Consider the following 26,036-nt stretch of genomic DNA (forward strand, 5'->3'; position numbering starts at 1 on the left):
TGATATATAATATACATATAATATAGATACATAAATACATATACATATATATATGATACATATATATATACATACATATATATATATACTCACATATATATATACATGATATAATATATACATATAATATATATATATAACATATATATATATTATATATACATATATATATATAAATAATTTAATCCAAACGGGAAACAAAAAAACAAACAACAATGGAACAATTACAGTATTATTATTAATAGGCGCTCAGGAAAAGGAAGCGGGAGGGTATGACGTTTCGAGCGGAGCTCTTCGTCGGAGGAAACATTAAAGAAGGAAGAGAGAGGAAGAAAGAAAGATCCCAGAGCGGGCACAGGGAAAGAGAAAAAAGACGACTGGTGTTTACGAGTTGCACATGGTGAAAGGCGGATGTTTACGAAAACAGAGCAAAGTGGGTTTTTAAAGGCAAAAGAGTGGAGACAAGGTGGTAACGCAACAGATGTGTGTGTATGTGTGTGCGTGTGCGTGTGTGTATGTGGTGTGTGAGGCGAGATGAAAAAACAAAAAAATATATGTGTGTTAGTGTGTGCGTCTGTGTGTAGGCGTGTGAGGTAGGGCGAGATAGTGGTCAGCTTAGCAGACAAAGGTCAGTAGTAAGAAAAAGAAGGAAGGAGGAAGGAGGGAGGGGGAAGGGGTGGGGGCGTATGTAGCGTGCCAGCGTTTGTTGAGTAGTAGTGTGTGTGTGTGTCCAGTGTCGTGGTGGTATAAATGGCGAGTAGATTGAATGTGTGTAAGAGTAATGTATATATTTAGCAATGTGTGTATATGTGTGCGCGTGTGTGTGTAACGAAAAAGGGGGGGGTTAAGGAAAAAGGACTCCAGCTGAGGGGAAGATGGAAGAGTGGTCCCGCGGAGGGGCGTGGGAAAACCCAACGACACGCGACGGTCCCAGGAACGGGCGGGAGGTCTTGTCGGTTCCAAGAGCGAGGTGCCTGCGGAGCGTATGCGTACGCGAACCGGCGCAAGCGCGTGCGTGCGCGAGCCTGCGAGTATGTGGCGTAAGTATGTATGTGTGTGGATGTGTGAGTGTGTCTGTGTGTATGTCGGGTGGCAGTGTGTCCGATGAATGTATGTGAGTATGTGTGTATGTGTGTGTGCATAGATGTATGTCCGTGTGTGTGGTGTGTGTGTATGTGTGTGAGTGTGTATGTATGTACGTGTGGGTGTGGGGAAGTGTGTGTATGTGCATGTGTGTGCGCGTACATACAGGTGTGTGAGTGAGTGTGTGTGTATGTATGTGTGAGTGTGTATGTATGTGTGTGTAGGATGCATGTATGTGTATGGGTGTATGTATGCGTGTGTGTATGTATGTATGTGTACGTGCGTGTGTGTGTGTATGCGTGTAGGTGTGCGCGTGTGCATGCATGCATGCATGCATGTGCGTATGTGTGTGTGTGTGCATGTGTGTGGGTATATATGTATGTGCGTATATGTGTGTGTGTGTGTGCGTACATGTGTGTGTGTGTGTATGCATGTGTGTGTATGTAGGTGTGTGGGCGTGTGTGTATAGGTGTATGTATGTAAGTATGTATGGGTGTGTGTCGTGTATGTGTGTATGTATGTGTGTATGTAGGTGTGTGGGCGTGTGTGTATATGTGTGTGTATGTAGGTGTGTGGGCGTGTGTATATAGGTGTATGTGTGTATGTCTGGGTGTGTCCGTGCATGTTTGTGTGTGTGTGTGTATGCATGTGTATGTAGTGTGTGTGTACGTGTGTAATGTATGTGTGTATGCGTGTGTATGCGTGCGTGTGTGTATGTAGGGTGCGTGTGTTGTGTGTGGGAGTGTAGGTGTGTGTGTGCGTGTGCGTGTGCGTTGTTTATGTGGTGTGTGCGTATGTGAGTGTGAGTGTATGGGTGTTTGTCATGCATGTGTGTGCGCGTGCAGGTGAGTGTGTGTGTAAGTATGTGTGTGTGTATGTTTGTGTGAGTGTGTATGTGTGTATGTCTGTGTATGTATGTGCGTATAGGAGTATGTGGTATGTGTGTGTGTATGTATATGGGTGTATGTATGTATGTGTGTGTGTGTGCATGTGTATAAGTATATGTGTGGGGCGTATGTGTGTATATGTGTATGGGTGTGTGTTTTATGTATGTGTGTATGTATGTGTGTAGGCGTGTGTGTGTGATGTATGTATGGGTGGTGTCCGTGTGTTTGTGTGTGTGTGTAAGGTAGATGTGTGTGTTGTGTGTGTGTATGAGTGAGGGTATGGCTGTTGTGTAGGTGTGTGTGTGTATGTCTGACGTAGGTATGTATGTGTATGTATGTATGTGTGTGGTGTGTGCAGGTATGTGTGTGTATGTGTGTGTGTGAGTAGGTGTGCGTGTATGTATGTGGGTAGGGATGCATGCGAGTGTGTGGGTAGGTATGTATGCATACATACGCACGCACATCCGAAGCAAGCCCACACACACGAAGCGCGCCCACGCACACAACGCACAAGCAGTACAACGCAAGCCCAAGGGGCCGACCAAGCCCCCAGCGCGCGCCAAGGCGCGCGAGCGCAAAGGCCCTCGAACGCCCCGCTACGCGGGAACCGAGGATCCATCAGCCAAAACCGGAAAGCAGAAAAGAGGGGGCTGCCTGGATGCAAAAAGGTGTATGTGTGTGTGCATTCAGTGTAAGGGTGTGCATGTGTAGGTATGTATGTATGTATGTGCCTACATGTATGTTTGCATGTGTGTGTGTGAAGTATGTACGTGCGGTGTGTGTGTGTGAGTGTATGTATGTGCGTATGTATGTGTGTGTGTATGTGTGTATGTGTCTGTGTGTGTGTTGTGTGTGTGTAAGTATGTATGTGTGTGCGTATGTATGTATGTGTGTGTGTATGTGCATGTTGGTTTGTATGTTAGTGTGTGTTAGTATGTCTGTAAGTGTGTGTGATTAAATGTGTGAATGTATGTACGTAGATGGGTCTACGTATGTGTGTGTGTGAACAGGCGTGTGGGAGGTAGGTGGGGGGTGGGGGGGAGGGGAGGTGGGTGGGTGTGTGTGTGTGGTGGTGTCCACAAAAAAAAAAAAAAAAAAAAAACGAATCTCAAGAGGAGGGGGCTGTGTTAAGTCCGTGTGGTGGTGGTAGTTTGTAGGGTGAAGATGTAGCGTTGCTCCAAGTGGAGCCTGGAAAGTGGGCGACCATGGTGGGGGGCGAGACCAAACACTGAGATGTCATCTAGGGAATGGCCGGCGCGGAAGAAGTGGCGTGCGACGGGAGAAAGAGAGTGTAGGCGAACGTCCCTCAAGTGTTCAGTGAAACGGTCGGACAACCGGCGTCCCGTCTGTCCTACATACAGCATCCCGCATAGGTTGCATTTAATGCAGTAAATAAGGCCAGACGAGGTGCACGTAAAAGAGTGCCTAATGCGTACAGTGTGCAGGTTGGAGCCGGTGACAGCGGTGGTGTTGGTGATGAAGGGGCAAGTGTTGCACGGGATCTAGAGCAAGGGAATGATCCGTGTGGGCTGAGGGGGAAGGAGAGAGGGTGCTGTGGACCAGGAGGTCACGCAGATTGCGGGCTCGTTTGAAAGAGGACAGGGGTAGGTTAGGGAAAATGGGGCGGGTGGTGGGATCAAGCTGGAGGCGACGGAAGGCACGTAGTATCTTGCGACGAAGGGGTAGGGTAGAGGGGGGTGGAAAAGGAGGGGGAAGGGGGGTGCGGTTGGGGGTGGGCGGGGGGAAGGAGACAGGGCGGTAGTGCGGTCGAGTGCGATGCGCGGGCGGGTGAGGGCATCAGAGAGGAGTATGGGTGGGTAACCTCGGAGTCTGAACATGCGGGCCAGGTATTGAGATTGGGTCTCGAAATCCTGGTCGCGGCTGCACAAACGTCGGAGGCGGAGGAACTGGGAGTAGGGGATGGCTCGTTTGGTGTGGAAGGGGTGGGAGGAAGAGAAGTTGAGATAGAGGTGGGAATCCGTAGGTTTAAAAAAGGCGGTGGTGGTGAGAGAGCTGGAGGGGTGATCGATGCGGAGAGAGATGTCAAGGAAGTTGACAGAGGTGTTGGAGATGGTGGAGGTGAATTGAAGAGGGGGTGAAAGTTGGAAAGGAAAGAGATGAATTGGCAGAGAAGTTCGCGGGAAAGGGAGGTGGCACCTACGCAGTCGTCGATATAGCGACCGTATAGTTCGGGGGTCGGCCCAGAGAACTGGGAGAACACTTGGGCCTCAATGTAGCCAAGAAAGAGATTGGCGAAATTGGGGCCCATCCTAGTTCCCATCGCGACCCCGGACACTTGTTGGTACGTTTCCCCGGCGAACGTGAAGCAATTGAGGGTGAGGACGAGCTCAGCCAACCGGAAGAAGGGTGGGGGTGCTGGGGGTGGGGTCGGGACGACGGTCGAGGAAGTGTTGGAGGGCTAGGAGACCGTCATTGTGGGGAATCACTGTGTACAGGGATTTTACATCTAAAGTGAAGAGGAGGTGTGAGGGGCTGGAAGGGAAGGAAAAGGAATTGAAGAGACGGAGGGCGTGGTTGGTGTCGTGTATGTGGGATGGGAGGGCTGCGACTAAGGGGGACAGGATGCGGTCGAGGGTCGAGGTATAGGGAGATGAGTTCAGTGGGGCAATTACAGGCAGAGACTATGGGACGGCCAGGATTAGAGGGTTTATGGATCTTGGGAAGGAAGTAGATGGTGGAGGTGCGGGGTGTGCGGACGATGAGGTTGGTGGCGGTGAGGGGGAGAGCGGAGGAGGAGATGAGGTCGTGGATGGTGGAGGACACTCGCTGTTGGTAGGAGGAGGTGGGATCGGAGGGGAGGAGGCGATAGAAGAGTGGATTTTGAAGCTGGTTGAGCGCTTCCTCCCTGTATAGGTCCGCGCGCCACACTACCACTGCCCCGCCTTTGTCCGCCGGTTTGATGACAATGTCATCACGACGGCGGAGGTGGCGAAGTGGCAATGGATTCGGCCCGAGTGAGGTTGGCTCGGCGGGGTCTTGGTGCAAAGTTGAAACGGTGGACCAAAGCGTTACAGTCATGTACAAACGAATCTAGGCTACTGAAAAGGCCTGGGGGCGGCGTCCAGATGGATGGACGACGCCCCAGCTCCAAAAGGCAATCCTGATTGTTGTGACGCTGCGGGGACGCGTGGTAGTATGCGCGAAGTTTGAGGCGGCGCAGGAACAGGTTGACGTCCGCCCGAGTCTCGAACTCATCACAGTGGCGCGTGAGTGGCGTGAAGCGGAGACCCTTACTGAGGAGGGAGCGTTCAGCGGCGGAGAGGGGGAGGTGGGGGGTATAGTGACAACAGCGCGAGGAAGCGGGGGGTGGGAGGACTAGGGGCAGGGCGGAGGGGGTGCAGGGGTGTGAAGGGGAGGGTAGGGGTGGTTGGGTGAAGATGGGTTAGGCGTAGGAAGGTCACGGTGGGGTGTGTGGGTCCGTGGAAGGGTGGGGTAGGTGCGAAGGAGGGGGGGAACAGTGGGGGGGATGGGGAAGGGGGTGAGGGTTGAGGAGGAGGAGGAGTTTTTTGTTTTTTGTGTGTGTGAGGTGGTTGTAGAGTTGGTGGTTGAGATTAAGAATGAAGCGGAGGATAGGTGGGTGAAGTGTGGAGGGCAGAGGGCGGAGAGAAGGAGGTAGGCCTGGGGAAGTTGATGGTCGAGGGAGTCAAGGAGGGGGCGGGTGGAGCGGATGGTGGCGCGGAGGAGGGAGCGGGAGGTACGAGCGAGGGTGAGTTCGATGAAGGGGGAGGAATAGGGGGTAGCGTGGAACTTCAAGAGGAACCCGGGGGTGTGACATGATGGCGGAGGCACCGGCTAAGAAAGGAAAGATGACTCGAGTGGCGGGTTTTCTTAAAAAGCAGCGGGAAAGTTTTATAGCAGGTGCGGAACATTGTGGGGGGAAGAACGCGAGGTAGCGGCTGAGGAGGGATTGAAGGTGTTGGACGAACGAGTGCAAGTCAGGCATGATGAGAAGTGGTGGCAAACAGGTAAAGGTGGGTGGTGGCGAAACAGGAAAAAGGAGAGACAACAGGAAAACAACGAAAGAAGAAAACGGGTGAAGACGGTTTGAAAACAATAGAAAAAAGTTGAAAAAAGTCAGGAAAGAGATTTGAGAGTCAACGGACAGATTAGGTAATGATTTTCAATCACGGTAATGGTGGTACTCCGGAAGAAGGTTGCGGGTGATCCGTAGGTCAGGAAGAATGGTAACAATAATCCGTAGGTGCAAATATATATATAATACATATATATATATACATATACATATATATATATATACATATACATATATATATATATATATACTATATATATATATATATATACATATATATATATATATACATACATATATATATATACATATACATATATATATACATATATATATATATACATATAATATATATATATATACATATACATATATATACATATACATATATATATATATATACATATATATATATATACATATATATATATATATACATATATATATATATATACATATACATATATATATACATATACATATATATATATATATACCATATATATATATATACATATACATATATATATATATATATACATATACATATATATATACATATACATATATACATATATATATACATATACATATATATACATATATATATATATATACATATACATATATATATATATATATATATATATATATACACACACATACACATCATCATTGTTTAATGTCCATCTTCCATGCATGCCTAGGTAGGATGGTTGACAGGGTTTAATTCTCCTACCCCACCATCTTAATACTGTTATTCCTTTTAGTAGAAAGGTAAAATATTTCCAAAAATTCTACTTAAAAGTCTCAATCCTTTCCAGTCCAGAAACCTACCACCACTTCAGCCATTTTGTGTGTAACAATGAAATATTATTGCACCCAAAAAAGCCATCAAAGAAACCTATGTGGTTACTCAAACTGCAAGAAATAGTAGCAGCTAAATATCCCTCACATTACATCCTACTGTCTTGAATTAGGAACAGATAAATTTCATATAGTAATACTATATTCTTAAAAAGACAGGATAGACCTGGTTGGAACACAATTCGTGATTCTCCAACTCATGAATAACAGAGAAGTAAATAACAGTCTTAATGGGCTGATTTCAAAAGAGACAAAGCTATATACTCCCATCAGGAGGCCATGGCCATGCTGGGGTACAACTATTAAAACATTTACTAAATAATGAAATGGAGTTGGAACCAGATTCCTTGCATAGTAGGCAAACATAATACCAAGTATACCACAATGTGTAAGAAGAGGAATGGGTTATTAAATATATGTAGCAGTGTGGTAAAATATAATGGAAAACTCAGTTTTGAGGGAGTTCAGGGAAACACAGTTGAAACTGAAACACTAACGGTGATCACATGCAAATTGCAGGGCAATTAAGATTAAAACAAAGAGTAACTCACTCAATGTGGAAAGAGAAAATGGGGTAACATAGAAAGAGCAAATGGAGTAACATGGAAAGAGCAAATGGAGTAACATGGAAAGAGCAAATGGAGTAACATGGAAAGAGCAAATGGGTTAGCATGGAAAGAGCAAATGGGTTAGCACGGAAATAGCAAATGGGTTAGCACGGAAAGAGCAAATGGGTTAGCAGGAAAAGAGCAAATGGGTTAGCACGGAAAGAGCAAATGGGTTAGTACGGAAAGAGCAACTGGGTTAGCACGGAAAGATCAAATGGGTTAGCACGGAAAGATCAAGTGGGTTAGCACGGAAAGATCAAATGGGTTAGCATGGAAAGAGCAAATGGGGTAGCATGGAAAGAGCAAATGGGTTAGCATGGAAAGAGCAAATGGGTTAGCATGGTAAGAGCAAATAGGTTAGCACAGAAAGAGCAAATAGGTTAGCACTGAAAGAGCAAATGGGTTAGCATGGAAAGAGAAAATGGGTTAGCATTGAAAGAGCAAATGGGTTAGCATGGAAAGAGCAAATGGGTTAGCATGGAAAGAGCAAATGGGTTAGCACGGAAAGAGCAAGTGGATTAGCATGGAAAGAGCAAGTGGGCTAGCATGGAAACAGTATGTGGGGTAACATTTAAACAAGAACGTAAATAACACAGAAATGGTAATGCAGTTGACATTGAAATAGTAAATGGGTTAACATCAATGTATTTAACTTTAAAACAGTAACACAGTTAACATCAAAACAAAAGTGGGTTAAGATGATAAAATTGAGTGGATGAACATTGAAATGGTGACTGGGTTAGCATCAAAACAGCAATACAGGTATCATAAATAAAGTGGTGCAGTTAATACTGAAACAGCGACGGGGATAACATGGAAACAATGGTTGGGATAACTTGAAAATGATGACTATGATAATTTTGAAACGACGAATGGGATAATTTCAAAATGACAACTGAGATAATTTCAGAACAATGATGAGTAACTTTGAAATGCTGACTGGGCAAACTCCAAAACGCTGACTGGGCAAACTTCGAAACGCTGACTGGGCAAACTCCGAAATGCTGACTGGGCAAACTCTGAAACGCTGACTGGGCAAACTTCAAAAGCATGACGGGGATAACTTTGAAATAACTAGGATACCTTCAAAACAACGAATGGGATAACTTCCAAAACAATGAAAGACATAACATGGAAACGACGACTGGGATATGAAAAAGACAACGGTGATAAAATGGAAACATTGGAAGGCCAAATCGCTTGAGATCATAACACCCACATAACTAACACGGAAGCAATAATAGAGCTAACAACCAAAAGAGTGACACAGTTAAAACTAGTCATTGATTCAGTGAACACAGAAATAGTGAAGCAGTGAATAAGGAAAGAGCAATGCAGAGAAACAGTGACTGGATTAACATTGGAAAAGCAGCAGTTAACAAAGAAACAATAGAACAACCTTTAAAATAGCGATTGGCTTAGTATAAGAGGCATACAATTTATTTTCAATACTAAATGAAAATATTAAAATGAAGACAGCTTCAAAGTTAATGTAAGAGTGACTGGGTGAACATGGAAAGAGTGACAAGGATAAGATAGGAAGAGTGACAGGGTTAAGAACGACAGTAAAAGACTGAAAAAGAGGTGCATATAAGAAGAGTGAAGCAGTTTGAGAGATTGAAATAGTTATTACTGAAGGAGTAAAAGAGATGATAGTGAAAGGGAGAAGAGCAGTGAACAGTAAAAGGGAGAAGAGCAGTGAACAGTGAAAGAGAGAAGAGCAGTGAACAGTGAAAGAGAGAAGAGCAGTGAACAGTGAAAGAGAGAAGAGCAGTGAACAGTGAAAGAGAGAAGAGCAGTGAACAGTGAAAGAGAGAAGAGCAGTGAACAGTGAAAGAGAGAAGAGCAGTGAACAGTGAAAGAGAGAAGAGCAGTGAACAGTGAAAGAGAGAAGAGCAGTGAACAGTGAAAGAGAGAAGAGCAGTGAACAGTGAAAGAGAGAAGAGCAGTGAACAGTGAAAGAGAGAAGAGCAGTGAACAGTGAAAGAGAGAAGAGCAGTGAACACTGAAAGAGAGAACCAGTCAACACTGAAAGAGAGAACCAGTCAACACTGAAAGAGAGAACCAGTCAACACTGAAAGAGAACCAGTGATCACCGAAAGAAAGAAGCAGTCAACATAGAAAGAGAAGAGCAGTGAACACTGAAACAGCAAAACAGTTAACATGGAGACAGCAATCTATCGGAATCTGAAACAATAACATGTTTAACATTAGAACAGCAATGTAGTTAACACTGCAACAGTATCACAGTGAATGAGCAATGCAGTTAACATCGAAACAAAACTGCAGTTAATAGTCAAAGAATGGGCTGAAGCCAAAACAAAGTATGATGATGTTGGTTGAATAAACTTGCAAATGGCAATAGGGTTGGGGATGATCTGAAATCACATTTATAACAGAAGAAACAAAGAAATTCTTCAACTCTAAACCTGTAAGTTGCAAGCATGGCTGTGTGGTTGAGAAGCTTGCTTCCCAACCATGTGGTTCTGGGTTCAGTCCAACTGTGTAGCATAGGACAAGTGTCTTCTACAACAGCTCAAGACTTACCAATGCTTTCTGAGTTGAATTTAGAAACTGAAAGCAGCACGTCATACATGTATATATATATATATACACACACACACACACATATATACATACACACACACATATATATATATGCATAAACATAAGCTGGCATGGATTGGCCTGTTTGACAGGGGTCTGGGAAGCCAAGAGGCGTCACCAGGCTCCTGTCTGATCTGACAGTGTTTCTACAGCTGGATACCCTTTGTAACACCAACCATTCTGAGAGTGTAGTGGGTGGCTTTTATGTGCCACCGACACAGGGGCCAGAGGGACAGGCATTGGCCATGATTGGATGGTGCTTTTTACATGCCACTGGCACAGGAGCCAGTCAAGGCAAGGGTTAGGATTGGCAATGAGTAGAGTGAAGAATTCCGAGTAGAAGTAGGGATCCACCAAGGATCAGCCCTCGGCCCCCTCTTATTCATCATAGTCCTCCAGGCAATAACAGAGGAATTCAAAACAAATTGCTCCTGGGAGCTCCTCTATGCTGATGACCTGGCCCTCATAACAGAATCACTATCAGAACTAGAGAACAAATTTCAAGTGTGGAAGCAAGATCTAGAATCGAAGGGCCTTGGAGTCAATGTTGCAAAGACCAAAGTTCTAGTAAGAAGGAAGGCGAACACATCACACACCCCTTCAGGTAGGTGGCCCTGCTCGATCTGCAGAAAAGGTGTAGGTAGAAACTCCATACGATGTACCCATTGTAAGCTATGGATGCATAAGAGGTGCAGCAACATCAAAGGAAGATTAATCAGGAAGATAGCTTTCGTGTGCGGCAGATGCACAGGGGCAATAGACACCATAGATACTCAGAAAGATTCCATCACACTCCAGGGGAAGAAACTAGAAGTAGTTGTTAGTTTCCACTACCTAGTTGACCAAGTTAGTAGTGGGAGTGGACGCTCAGAGAATGTCACCACTAGAATACAAATAGCCTGGGCAAAGTTTAGAAAGATTCTACCCCTACTGACTCTCGCTCAGAGTGAAAGGTAGATTGTATGATGCATGTGTGCAAACTGCCATGCTTCACGGTAGTGAAACATGGGCCATGACTGCTGAGGACATGTGTAGGCTTGAAAGAAATGAAGCCATTATGCTCTGCTGGATGTGTAATGTCAGTGTGCATACACAACAGAGTGTAAGCACCCCAAGAGAAATGGTAGACATAAGAAGCATCAGATGTAGTGTGCAAGAGAGACGTTTGCATTGGTATGGTCATGTACTGCAGGTGGACGAGGAGAGCTGTGTGAAGAAGTGCCACTCCCAAACAGTGGAAAAAATCCAGGAAGACATAGGATGATGTGGTGAAACATGACCTTCAAATGCTGGGCCTTACAGAGGCAATGACAAAAGACAGAGACCTTTGGAAGTATGCTGTGATTGAGAAGATCTGGCAAATAAAGTGAGTTCACAGCTGTAACCTATATTAGTGTCACATAACCAGCCCACTCAAAAGTACCTAGGATTGTAGGGTGACATGCCGTGTTTGAGGATACCTATTGAGTCAAGTACAGCAACATCAACTTCAATATCAAAATCAAATCAAATTACAATGAAATGGAAATTGTAGTAGTGGCCCGTGTCAGTGGCACGTAAAATGCACCATCCGAACGAGGCCGTTCTTAATTTGATCTATTAAATTTATTGTGTATTCTTTCTTACTGGGAATAGGCATATCCTTCAATGATGAATTCCAATCTATTGGTTCAATCCTACCTGATAAATCGATAACCGACATGTGTCAGAAATATTAAAGGTGTAGCCGATAGTATAATACAATATTTATGAACATTAAAAAAAAAAACTTAGGAAATAATAATTATTCCATGTGTCAGAAATATTAAAGGTGTAGCCGATAGATAGTATAATACAATATTTATGAACATTTAAAAAAAAACTTAGGGAATAATAATTATTCCAGGTTATCAGGATATTTACTATTTTACACTTTACTACTGCAAAACAAACAGTATCAATTATAATATATCAGGTAGGATTGAACCAATAGACTGGAATTCATCATTGAAGGATATACCTATTCCCAGCAAGAGAGAAGACACAATAAATTGAATAGATCAAATTAAGAATTATTTTAAATAGAATAAAATGGAAGGCATACTTCCATGATAACAATAATTATTATTTAAAATATAAATAATTTTTAATTAATTCTAATGTACTTTATTTTATTGTATGATATAGTAGGCTTTAAAATGCTTATATTATTAGATTAGTATTTTGGATATACCTTTCTATGTGTACTCTATAAAATAAGGTTGTCCTGAAACTGAAGTTGTGGTCCTTTTGGTAAAATCCCAAATTTGTAATATATATACACACACACACACACATATGTATGTATATCGTTGCTATCATGCAAAAGTGTCCTAAGTTCAAAACGTTGCTTTTCAGAAAATGAAAAAATAGTTTCACCATTCCATAGCAAAACCGTTGTACTACACTTTGACCATTTTTGATATGTTGGCATCTGAAATAGCTGGAGATACGATAGTTTGACCAAAAGAACTGGCTATTGCAAGCAAAAATATTGGAAAAAAAAAATGCATTTGGTCAACAAGCTTTTTTTCTAGTCAGTCGCCATGCTTGGCCACTAAATCCACAAGTTTTTTTTTATTCCCTCTATTTATTTTCTCTTATTCCTTTCTGTTGAAGAGCATAGGCTCGAAATGTAAAAGACTTTTCCACTTTCCAAGCATCAAACTAATACACTTGCTTGTAGTTCGTACATCTGTCTTCATCTTTCGTTTTTCTACAAATTTCAACTATATATATATATATATATATATACAAGACAGATATACGATATAAAATGCATGGGTGTGATTGTGTGTTTGTGTGTGTCCCTATTTTGACCTGAAGTGACAATTGTAAATAAGTTGTTCCTTTAAAGGATTGTGTATAAAAAATCATTTAATGCCTGGTTCATTCATGCATGGAAAAGCGGACATTAAAAACGATGATAGAACATAACGAGGTGTTGTTAATGCGTGTAGAAGAAATAAAAGAAATAATGCGTGTAGAAGAACGGATCACAGACACAGATCCAGGAATGTAATTAAGTGTAATTAGGGATAATTTTAGGCTTAGAAAAGAAATGATGATCAATCAAGGAAATATATGAGAGGAGACAGAAATGTTAATCCATACGGATAATGGAGAGATAAGAGATCCTTGATGATGATAGCAATGATGATGGTGGTGGAAATGATAATGATGATGAAGGTGGTGATGGTCATGATGAGGGTGGTGGTTGTGATGATGATGACAGTTCAGGCTTTGTCTGGACATAATAACCAGACTGATAACTAAATTAGAAAGATTAGCCAGACAGTCAATATGTTGGGTCTTTCAGTTATCCTCATTGAGAAGCTTTTAAAGACCAGCTGGAAATTACAACACTTCCAAATGTAAGGCTTAGGAATTCATATTGCTTTGAATTAATTCTGTTTTTTTTAATTTGTGGCTTTGAGGTGTTGATGATGTGATTGTTTATTTTTAGGATGACATTGTAAGGTAGGTGTGAGAGGCCAGATCTGACCACTTTGAATGCAAAACAGGTAGAGTATTTGGGCTGGAAAAGGTTGGTTTAAATATTAAAGGGTTAAGATGTGGAAGTCTCCAAAATACAACATCTGGTACAGCCTACCCTACAATGAGCAACAACAATAGAAATGGGTCTTCTCTACCAAGTTACTTGCTGACCCCACTGCTACCAATACCACATCAAAAGCACCTCTGCTATTGCCACATGAAAAGCCCTTGTACACACTGGGAAGTATATATCGGCATCATTAGCGGTATTAATATTGGGAGTTAATATTTATCCCCACTTAAACATGGATGTTCGTTACACCATACTATACCATGGCAGAGTTTCTCTCGTGGTATCTACTGCAGTATATTTTGTTCCAACAGAACATCCACATTTAAGTCATCATCATAATGATGCTGATATATACTTCCCAGTGTGTACAGGGGCTTTTCATGTGGCAATAGCAGAGGTGCTTTTGATGTGGTATTGGTAGCAGTGGGGTCAGCAAGTAACTTGGTTGAGAGAAGACCCATTTCTATTGTTGTTGCTCATTTAATGTCTGTTTTCCATGCTGGCATGGGATGGATAGTTTGACAGAGCCTGGTGCAGCCTCCTGGCTTCCCAGACCCCGGTTGAATCATCCAACCCATGCTAGCATGGAAAACGGATATTAAACAATGATGATGATGAGATGGCTAGGCAGGAGCCTGCGCCAGGCTTCCCTGTCTGTTTAGGTAGGGTTTTTACAGCTGGATGCCCTTTCTAATACCAACCACCTTACAGAGTGGACTAAAGTGGAGATAAATGTTAACTCTGTAAAGTAGTTGGCATCAGGAAGGGTATTCAGTCACAGAAACCATCCCAAAACAGACAATTGGAGCTTGGTGTGGCTCTCTGGCTAGCCAGCTCCGGTCAACCTGTCCAACACATGCTTGCATGAAAAATGAATGTTAAATGATGATGATGGTGAGCAGTCTGATGTATGAACCAGAAAAGGTGATTTTGAAGATCCTTCTTTACAGTCCCTGACTCAGCTTTATAAAGAAGAATGCTATCTACATGTGCCCAGAAAAAAGGTCATCTTTGTTGACCATCAAGGCTTTGTAAAACTGTGAGAGGGAATGGAGACGCCAGCTCGGATAATTAAATATATGAAGAACTACAAGCTTGAGATAATGATTGTTGGTGCCAGAGAATTTGCAGACAAGTATATCAGAAAATTCTGTCTTATTTTAGGAGAAGCCAATCAACATCAAGGTATGATTTTTAACCGTTCTTTACCAGAACTCTGTTGAAACACCCAGGTTTTGTTTCAGTTCATCTTTAAAATAACAAAGAATAATTTCATAATTGCAATTATTAAGTTGGTGCTTAGAACATAAAATAAGGCGAAATTTTGATAGGTTTTTAATTAAGATCACTTTAACCCTTTTGTTTCTCTTCTCTTCTCTTCTTCACACTTCCTCTTCACACACTATGATTATCTCCCACTCCCCAATCCAGTCCTCACTACCCTGCTCACTGTATTGGTGCTTCTCCATCCTCTCCCCCACTATATACCCAGATTCTCACCAGTCACCACATTCCCCACCCCCACTCCCAACTCCTTAGCGATACCCTGCCACCATTCATCTATCTCTTCCTTCCTCTACCATCCCATCTAGACCCAGATTCCCTGTTCTTTGCAAGTATGCCCTGGCACTTGCCACCCTCTTCTGCCCTTCATGTCTCCTACTCTCTCTCTCTCTCTCTCTCTTTCCCTGTTCTCCCCTCTGGCTAAGTAATCATGTATCTCCTCTACAGCAACTAACCTGTTCCTGTCCTCCCTCATTCTTGGTCACTCTCTCTCCCCCTCCTTCTCTTGCTCATAGACCTCCTGTACAGTGGCACACCTCTTTTTCCCACTCTCTCTAGGTAACCATGTCCCTCCTCTTCAGCAGCACACCTGTTCCTGCCCTTATTCTTCTTAAGTCTCACTCTCTCTGTCTGGGTAACCAGGGACCTCCACTGCAGCAAGACATCTGTTTCTGCCTTGGCCACACTAATCTTTCATCATCTGACACAAGATCACCCCCTCCAATGCCTGCTCACCTCTCAAAGACTCCTTGTCTTACAAAGTTACTTTGCAAAATGAACAGGTGCTACCTAACAAAGGCACTGAGTCCACACTGTAAAGTTGTTGGCATTGAGAAGGGCATCCTGCTTACAGCTGTTTCCACTACAAGGTGCAGTGGACTCCTAGTTGAGCGCGTAACATCTTACAGCTTCATCAGAGCCTCAAACATGATGTCTAATGTATATACATATATATTGTTTTTCTGTTCAGTTATGATAACTCTTACTTGTTTCAGTCATTTGATTGTGGCCATGCTGGAGTACCACCTTTTGTTGAACAAATCGACACCAGGACTTATTGCTTGTAAGCCTAGTACTTATTCTATCAGTCTCTTTTGCCGAACCGCTAAGTTATGGGGATGTAAACACACTACCATCAGTTGTCAAGCGATATTGGGGTGACAAACACAGACACACAAACATACACGCACACACACACATATACATACATATATATATACGACAGGCTTCTTTCAGTTTCCGTCTACCAAATCCACTCACAAGGCTTTGGTTGGCCCGAGGCTATAATAGAAGACACCTGCCTAAGGTGCCATGTAGTGGGACTGAACCCAGAACCATATGATTCGTAAGCAAGCTACTTACCACACAGCCACTCCTACGCCTATAAAGTCAATTTTACATTAATCCGGTGGGTTCCTCTATGCTTTTCTAGAATACAAGCTTATCATTTTTGAACAAGAATATTATTGACAGTGACTTTGAAGTTTCAGTCACCTTGGACAAGAGTCTTCTACTATAGCCTCAGGCTGACCAAAGCCTTGCAAGTGGATTTGGTAGATGGAAACTGAAAGAAGCCCATTGTGTATGTGTGTGTATTTGCGTCAGTGTTTGTTCCCCACCCCACCACCACCAACCAACCATCGCCTGACAACCAATGCTGGTGTGTTTATGTCTCCGTAACTTAGCAGTTCAGCAAAAGAGCCCGATAGACTAAGTACCAGGCTTACAAAGAATAAGTCCGGTGGTTGATCTTTTTGACTAAAAGGCAGTGCTCCAGCATAGCTGCAGTCAAATGACTGAAACACATAAAAGAATAAAAGAATGAATATATAACTGATGGGCTTCTTTCAGTTTCCGTCTGTTAAATCGATTCACAAAGCTGTGATTAGCCCAAGGCTGTAGCAGAAGACACTTGCCCAAGGTGCGGTGGGACTGAACCTGGAACCACATGGTTGGAAAACAAGCCTCTTAACTACACAGCCATCCCTGCACCTATACAGCCAAATGTTGAGACATTTGAAGAGAAAGCGGAAACCAGACATTAAGTGATGTTGACAGATAGACATCGGATGGAGAAAAAAATGTGAAAGACTGGTAAATCTCTTTCAAATCTGGTTTGAACAGTAAATCTATAGAAACAGAAAAAGATGGCGGAATCTAATAACAGATGTTTATGGAATCGATTAGACATTTAGATAGTATTAGTAGTGGTGGTGGTAATGTTTAATAGATTAAGATGGGGGTGGGGGTTGGTGAGAGTACAGAGAGGGGGGAAGCTGATGGAGAGCAGAGAGATGGAGCAGAGGGAAAAAGAGAGAGAGAGAGCAGGGGGAAAAAGAGAGAGAGAGAGCAGGGGGAAAAAGAGAGAGAGGGAGCAGGGGGAAAAAGAGAGAGAGGGAGCAGGGGGAAAAAGAGAGAGAGGGAGCAGGGGGAAAAGAGAGAGAGGGAGCAGGGGGAAAGAGAGAGGGAGCAGAGGGAAAAGAGAGAGAGAGAGAGCAGGGGGAAAAAGAGAGAGAGAGAGAGCAGGGGGAAAAAGAGAGAGAGAGAGCAGGGGGAAAAAGAGAGAGAGGGAGCAGGGGAAAAAGAGAGAGAGGGAGCAGGGGGAAAAAGAGAGAGAGGGAGCAGGGGGAAAAAGAGAGAGAGGGAGCAGGGGAAAAAGAGAGAGAGGGAGCAGGGGGAAAAGAGAGAGAGGGAGCAGGGGGAAAAAGAGAGAGAGGGAGCAGGGGGAAAAACAGAGAGAGGGAGCAGGGGGAAAAAGAGAGGGAGGGAGCAGGGGGAAAAAGAGAGGGAGCAGGGGGAAAAAGAGAGAGGGAGCAGAGGGAAAAAGAGAGAGGGAGCAGAGGGAAAAAGAGAGAGTGAGCAGGGGAAAAAGAGAGAGAGGGAGCAGAGCAAGGGAGAGAGAGAGAGAGAGAGAGAGAGAGAGAGAGAGAGAGAGAGAGCTGATAGGGAGCTGAGGCTCAGGGCTATGAATGCATGCACCATCTCTCATACATACATGTACAAACATATGGGCTTCTTTTAGTTTCCATCAACCTACTCCACTCACAAGGCTTTGGGAAGCCCAGGGCTATGGTCCAGAGCATTTGCCCAATGTATCGTACAATGGGACTGGACCGAAAACCATGTGGCTGGGAAGCAAACATCTTAACCATACCTGAGATAATCCCAACAGTTTGGCAGTTGAGGGGAAAAATTATTACAAAGACTCTTAAAAAGGCAACAACACTAATTACAGCTAATTACATTCATTAGTAAGGTGTTACTTTCTTTTAAATATTTGATGAAGTATTATTTTAAAGAGGTTTCTGAAAGTTTAAGAGAGCTTGTTTTGTCTATTCCCATCCTCATTGCTAAGGATCAGGGACCGCGAATGGATGCACCACTCTCCAAATGACTCCTGCCACTGACCAAGTCTTTTAGTCCATTCTTCGATGTCATCCAACCAGTGTTTCCTTCTTGATCTCTTCTACCTCATTTCCCCATTGACCCAACCTCCACGATATGGGTGTCAATGTTTTGGCCCCTGATGACATGCCCCACAATACATCAGCTTAAGCTTCCTGATATTTGCCAAGAGTTCTCTTTCCATTCCCATTTCTCTGAGTCCTGACTCATTTGTTCAATGGTCAGTCCAGCTGATCCTCACTACTCTTCAGTAGTAAGTTATTTCAAACTAGTATACCCATGTCATCAAAAATGCCAACAGTTTTATTAATGATAGAAAATGGCACATCAACACAATGGAGAAAACCTTTAATAAATGTCAGCAATCTATCAAATATATGTACGTGCACAGAAATGAGGCACTTAAAAGAATTAGATACAATTGTAACTTCTCTGTTGAAAATATCACCCACATAATGTGTGTGTGTAACATATACTGTTCCGTGATAGAAATTCAACAAAAAAAGTTATTCAATCTGGTGAGAGATAAATATTATTTAAAGGACTCAATACGTCTTTAAGTGCTACTAATAGTTTCATATGTTGAGAAATATCTCAAACATATTCATCAGACATAAAACCACTTATAACGAACTAAATAAATTGAATAAGAGAAGAAATGTGAAGAAACTGAGAAGGCAGGAAAGAGAAAAGACAGAAGTTTAAAGAAATGGAAAATTAAAAACAGAAAACAACACAAAAACTAAAATGTAAAAAGGTAAAAGAGTTATCTCCCTTAGACTTTAAATTATAAAGCTGGATAACAAGTTAATCAGGAATAGGCAGAATTTTTCCATTCTTCAAAATATATTTATATATATGCTTGCAACTGCTGAAAATTTCAGACCTAGAGTTCAGTAAAGAGTTAGGGATCTTAGATCTGAATAGGATCTGCGCTCTTTCAGCTAAAGAAAGGCTACATTTATTCGATCCATTAAGATAAGGTATAGATTTCTTAATTATTTTCCACTTGATCATATGGTGTTTCGTTATTTTTCAAACTTCATACATAGCTAGCCAATTTAGTAGCTTTGCTTTTGTCCTTATGTCAGAAGGAGGCTATGTGATTGGCATAGCGACTTTTAAATTCTCTTTCACATAATCCAATAAAGGGCTTCTTATCTGTTATATTGTTATTATTCAAGGTTGCAGTAACTTCTGCTTCAGATATGACAGATTTAATCATACATCATTGGTCAAGTGGACAAGATCCTGTGTTGCAACAGTTACAACGGGATTTAGGCTCTTGGTTATTGATGACGTGTAATGATACTCTTCATATTGGGGTAGCAGCTATATAATTTCACAGAACACCTTTAAAATATTTTCCAGCATCCGTGAGTTGCTGAAAAGTGTTTCTCTAGGAGAGACAGGAATCTTTTACTGATGTTAGTTTTTATATTATGGGAAAAGGGAGGGGTAAACCAAATAATTTTCCTTGTCCTGTATTTAGGTCTCCTATTATCATTATTCTGATTAATATTAGAGGGATTATTTATTAATTTATCTTTGAAGCCACTATTGGCTAGGGCATTGTTATGATAGGGGGTTGCTTTCTCAAAACTTTCTTCAAAGGAAGAGGGGTTAGACACACTATCACTAATGTTAGCTATGAGGTTTTTAAATATTTCAGGAGGGTGACAAGACTGTTTATGTATAAATGCCAGTTTTTCATTAGGCTTATGGAAACGCTTGTACAAGGAGGAGTTCAGGTCTAGGGAAACATCTAAATCAGGGGTTGGGGAACTTTTTTAACCAAATACCCCAAAATATATTTATGCCGACGTTACCCCTTTGATTTGAAAGGGAGAAAATCAGATTCTTTGAATTCAGAATGTTTATTGAATCTATTTATATGGAGAATACAATAAAAAATATAAAAAGTAGAAAACAAATGTAATAAAATATATTAATATCCTCATTATGAAACAAAGGGATTTCTCTAGAAACTTTTTCACTTGAGGTTTTGGAGAAATGTTTCATTTTTGTTACAATTACATCAAAATTGGGGCATTTTGATGCCAGAGAAATTTTGATGCAGTTTTCAGGGTCCGATTGATTATTCTTTGTTTTTAAGTTCATTAGAGTGGAAACTCCTTGTTTACAAAGGTAGGTTGTTGTAAAGGGCAGCAACATTTTAACTGCCTCCCCATGCCACAAGAAAAATCTCTCATAACAAGGAACACATTTTTTTAATATAATTTTACTTATGTTTAACAAGTCCTCATTACCCCCAAGAATTTCATTTTTACCCCACTTGGGATAATTTACCCCATTTTGCTGACCCCCGATCTATTAGTGATTAAAGGTAAAAATTAGTAGCTTCTTAAATCTATCATGGGTGTAACCATCACACCCATAGGAAATACCCAAACCATCGTCTTGGTATAGACCAATGTCATAAGACGGGTACTTAGATCTCAATGTGTTTAACAAACAAACCCACAAGATTACAGACGTCAGCACTATCAGATGACCTCATACATACATCAACTAGTTTGTCACTATATGACTTTTTTTTAAACTCATGCTAGTCCTTTCCTTATTTCTTTATTACCCACAGGGGACTAAACATAGAGGGGACAAACAAGGACAGACAAACAGATTAAGTCGATTAGATCGACCCCAGAGCATAACTGGTACTTAATTTATCAAACCCGAAAGTATGAAAGGCAAAGTCAACCTCGGCGGAATTTGAACTCAGAACGTAGCGGCAGACGAAATATCGCTAAGCATGCTAGTCCTTTACAGAACAGTAGTGCTTACCTTGCATGGCTGATAAAATCTAGGTCTACAGGGTCAATATCAACATGTAATTTAGCAAATTCAAAGGCTTTATCAAGCAGCGATCTAGATATACAGGGACAAGAATTGATAATGTCAAACTGGGTAAATTTAGCCTTATTCTTGTTCTTAATGTTCTTAAACCAATCTATTACAGTGAAACTATTTATTCCATTGTAGGAACCCAGGAATTTCTCTAATTTTCTTGTTAAATGTTTCTAAGTATTTTTTTTAGCTACTTGCTCAATTTTAGATCTCGCTGGATTTAGCAATCAACAAGTTGGATTATCATGAAAATTAGGTTTATGGTTTTATATAGTATTAAACGCCTCTCTCATAGCTAAGGATTCTAATCTATCATCAATGTGACTATGGTTAGTGAGAAATTAAGCCATCTCTCTCTGTCAGATTTCTTATATTTAGTGGAAATGATGCCTTTTAGCAACTTGTCATATAAACCATTTGTAATTTCATATAGGTTATTAGTCTTATCAGAAAATAAAAACTTCTTTTAAGAACTTTTTTACAGATTTTAATATCAGATTCCATTTTAGTTTGAAAGGAGTTACATTACTTACAGAATCTAATACTGGTAATTAAATTAAGGAGATCTGACTCAAAAGGGATTAATTCTTTAACAGCAAAATAGTACTTACAGGTCTTTAAAGCATAACGTTCTGTATACGAGGGAGATCGTCAGCATATAGCAGACCCCCATGAACATCCAATTATGAACTCCTCTGTTATGGCCTGGAGAACTATGATGAAGAAGAATGGACTAAGAACTGATACTGGTTGAGCTCCAGCTTGTATACTAAATCCATCACTGTATTCAAGGCCGACGCTCACCTTACTGACAGCATATATATATATATATATATATATATATATATATATATATATATATATACACGTTATGTGAACGATATTTTGAAAACAAGTGTTCAGTATTTAATTTCATACATATAACTGAGTGAGTGAGTGAGTGAGTGAGGAGTGAGAGAGAGAGAAACTGATAAATACAATTTGTGATAAAAATTGAGTTTATTTTAAAATGTCAGTCTTCAGAGCCATACCTTTAAACGCTGTTGCCTGCTTTAGCATCTGTCACTGCCACCCACTCCATCTGTTGTTTTACTCATTTTCCCCCCTCACTCACGTGACTGACAGGACACTCTTTGCATTAATTAAATGCAAGATGCTTTGACTCTGGCAGTCATTTGCCCTCAGTGTCTTGAACCCAGAACACTTATGAATGAAGCTTTATAGTTTAAACACTGTCAATCTTCCATCACAGTTATTTCTGGTGCCACAAGAACACCAATCAACCCTTTTAACACCAAGCTACCCGAAACCATCTCTGGTTGCATGAGACCAACTTCCTGTTTTAAAGTTGAAATTCTTACATAAAAATTTCATCTTTTACATTTTTATTCTTTCTCTTGTTTCAGTCATTTGACCGTGGCCATGCTGGGGCACTGCCTTGAAAAGTTTTAGTCAGATGAATCAATTCCAGGACTTATTTTTTAAGCCTGGTACTTATTCTATTGGCTTCTTTTGCTGAACTGCTAAGTTATGAGGATGTAAACACACCAACACCAATTGTCAAGCATTGGGACAAACACACACACACACACACACGACAGGCTTCCTACAGTTTCTATCTACCAAATCCAAGTGTGACCGATACCAACTTCTTGTTTAAGAGTGACCTAAATTAAAATCTTCCATCAAAATACTAGCTTTAACCCACTAACTGCCAAATTTTTTTACTCATATTTTTTGGCTTTGCCAGGTGTCTGAGGAGTTAAAATAATATATTGTATTTAAATTTCCTTCATATGTAAATTAATTTGGAAATTATGATAAATTTTTCGAAAAGTTCCCAACCAAATGGAGATCGCTGAATAAAAGCATATTTATCCTTTTCTATTCAATTGCAATAATAAACATTTTAGTTTTTTTGAAACTATAGTATCGAATGCGAATGTGTATGAAATATCAATGAATGATATAAATGGGAAATGCAAAAAAAAAAATTTTCAAAACAGTCAATATTTTTGTAGTTTAAAAATAGCAATTTATGACATAAAAGCAATTCACTTTAAATACAACAAACAACCGGCAGGAAGACTGTTTTTCGCAGATCCTCAAATGGGGGTCATGGCAGGAAATGGGTTAATAAGGACAAACTTATTCCACTAGATTCTTTATTATTTTCAAAATTAACTGGAACAAAGATGGTGCATTTCGACTGAAATATGGTAAGAAAAGGGTGAACAGGATTTAAAGGGAATGAAATGATCGTGCTATTGTAATTTACACTGATTATCAAAACAGAAAAACAACTGCAAATTTAAATGGGTTTTTAATTAATCAACCATAAATTAGTTTGACACACATCATTTGTCTCCTTCCAGAATAAATAAATATATAATTAAGCCAGTGAATATTACTGTTTAATAAAAAAATAAATGAATATAATTAAACAGGAAGTGATGTTATCACTGTCACCATAGTAACTAGGAAATAAATTTGTGTGAAACACCCATGAAAGTTAATTCTAGATCTGAAAACAACACCTACAGCCAGTCAGCCATTTTAGGTCGTTAATCTTTGGCATTATCTGTAACGTCATAATGTAATGATGCTGTTACTAATTATATCTACCCCTATAAGTAGAAAACCCTCTCCCTACCCCAGTTCAGTAAAGATTTGAATAAACAACATATATAAAAGTATTGACAGAAAATTTGTCCCTCTATCCATTTATTTGTCAGTTCAACAATGTCTGTTTTACTTACAAACTTGCTACCAGTTTAAATATGTCTGAGGTATACTCGAACCCATAAGAAAGCTTTTTTACTGTATTTTGTCATGGTGAAAATTTCTCAATGTAGACAAATAGGTGTAAATATGCAGTCTAGCATGTTGGGTGAAATGCTTAGCGTTATTTCGTCTGCTGTTATGTTCTGGGTTCAAATTCCGCCGAGGTTGACTTTGCTTTTCATCCTTTCAGAGTTGATAAATTAAGTACCAGTTACGCACTGGGGTCGATGTAATCAACTTAATCCCTTTGTCTATCCTTGTTTGTCCCCTCTATGTTTAGCCCCTTGTGGACAATAAAAAAATCAGATGTTGCAAGCTGACATGGGAGACAGGTCCCTTTTATGATATTCTTGTCATCATTCAACGACTGGTTGCACTATTCAGCAGCTCACCATAAATAAAATACAGGGTGATTAGTGCTAAGCTAATTAGCACTAATCACCAGTACTGTTTGGTTCATTTCATATTGTTGCAAATGCTGGAGCACCACCATTAGTTGAACAAATCGACTCCTGGACTTATTCTTTGTAAGCTTAGTACTTATTCTGTCGGTCTCTTTTGCTGAACTGCCAAGTCATAGGGACGTAAACACACCACCATCGGTTATCAAGCGATGGTGGTGGGGACAGACACAGACACACAAATACATACACACACACACACACATATATATATGATGGGCTTCTTTCAGTTTCCGTCTACCAAATCTACACACAAGGCTTTGGTCGGCCCGAGGCTATAGTGGAAGACACTTGCTCAAGATGCCATGCAGTGGGACTGAACCCAGAACCATGTGATTGGGAAGCAAGTTTCTTACCACACAGCCATTCCTGTGCCTATATATATATATGAATGTATGTATGAAATCAAAGTACTAAGCAGTGATGTGTACAAATATAAGCTTGTGACCAGTTCATATACAGTTGAGACAGATTTGAACCAGTCAGAAAGCCATTTTGTATTTTGTCACAGAGAAAAATTCTTGCTGTAGACAAATAGGTGTGGGCGTATAGTGTGTGTGTGTGTGTGCTAGTAATATATTAGTAGAGAAAGAGAAGTGGGAAAGAGAGAGAGAGAGCGTGTGCTTGTCTAGTGTAGAATGAAAGAAAGAGAAAAGGAGTTGAGAGGAATAAGTGTCTCTCTGTGTACATGAGAGAGAGAAAGAAAGAAAGAGAGAGAGCTTCTATATTGTTGACAAAATTTTTCTGCTGGCCAAACAACAGTTAAAACATTGTTCTTTTGAGATTGGGTTAGTTTTATTTTATTTCATTTTTTTCTTCTGGTTTTAGAAAAAAAAATGCAGAAAGAAAAGGAAAAAGAAGCTTTCAAGTTAAAAGTGGAAAAAAAAAAAAAAAACAGAAATAAACTATAAATAGGAACGGAATGTATGTAATGGGTGAGAGTAGAGTATACATGGGTGGGGACTCGTGTGACACACACACACACGTACATAGAGAGAAACGCACGCACACAAAAGTATAACCTCCATGTGTATAATTATAGGTTAACAGTGTCTGTATACATGTTTGTGTGAACATTCATACATGGATATAACATTAGCATGTATAATTATAGCTTAGTATAGGTGCAAGCGTGGCTGTGTGGTAAGAAGCTTGCTTCCCAACCACATGGTTCCCAGTTCAGTCCCACTGCATGGAACCTTGGGCAAGTGTCTTCTACTTTTGCCTCGGACTGACCAAAGCCTTGTGAACCGATTTGGTTGACAGAAACTGGAAGAAGCCCATCATATTTATGAGTGTGTGTGTGTGTGCCCTATCACCACTTGATAACCAGTGTTGGTGTGTTTTTGTCCATGTAACTTGCTGAGGTTGATTTTGCCTTTCATCCTTTTTAGGGTTGATAAAATAAGCACCAGTTGAGCACTTGGGTCAATGTAATCAACTTACCCACTTCTCCTAAAATTGCTGGCCTTGTGCCAAAATTATTAGCTGGTGTGCATAAGCAAAAGCAGGGTAATCACTTGTCTTTGTCTGTGTGTT

General features: G+C 40.9%; 1 protein-coding gene and 1 long non-coding RNA gene across 2 annotated transcripts in view; one reads left to right on the forward strand and one right to left on the reverse strand.

Annotated features, from left to right (window-relative positions):
- Positions 1–26,036, reverse strand: part of LOC115215710 (RING finger and SPRY domain-containing protein 1) — a 213,583-nt gene that overhangs the window by 78,302 nt on the left and 109,245 nt on the right. The window lies entirely within an intron of this gene.
- LOC118763896 lies at positions 6,788–18,774 on the forward strand. Its single transcript, XR_004999656.1, has 4 exons — positions 6,788–6,801; positions 11,366–11,371; positions 17,179–17,183; positions 18,643–18,774. It is a non-coding gene; the product is annotated as an uncharacterized LOC118763896 (long non-coding RNA).

The sequence above is a fragment of the Octopus sinensis genome, linkage group LG1 (genome assembly GCF_006345805.1).
Source record: "Octopus sinensis linkage group LG1, ASM634580v1, whole genome shotgun sequence".
Classification (NCBI taxonomy): Eukaryota; Metazoa; Mollusca; class Cephalopoda; order Octopoda; family Octopodidae; genus Octopus; species Octopus sinensis.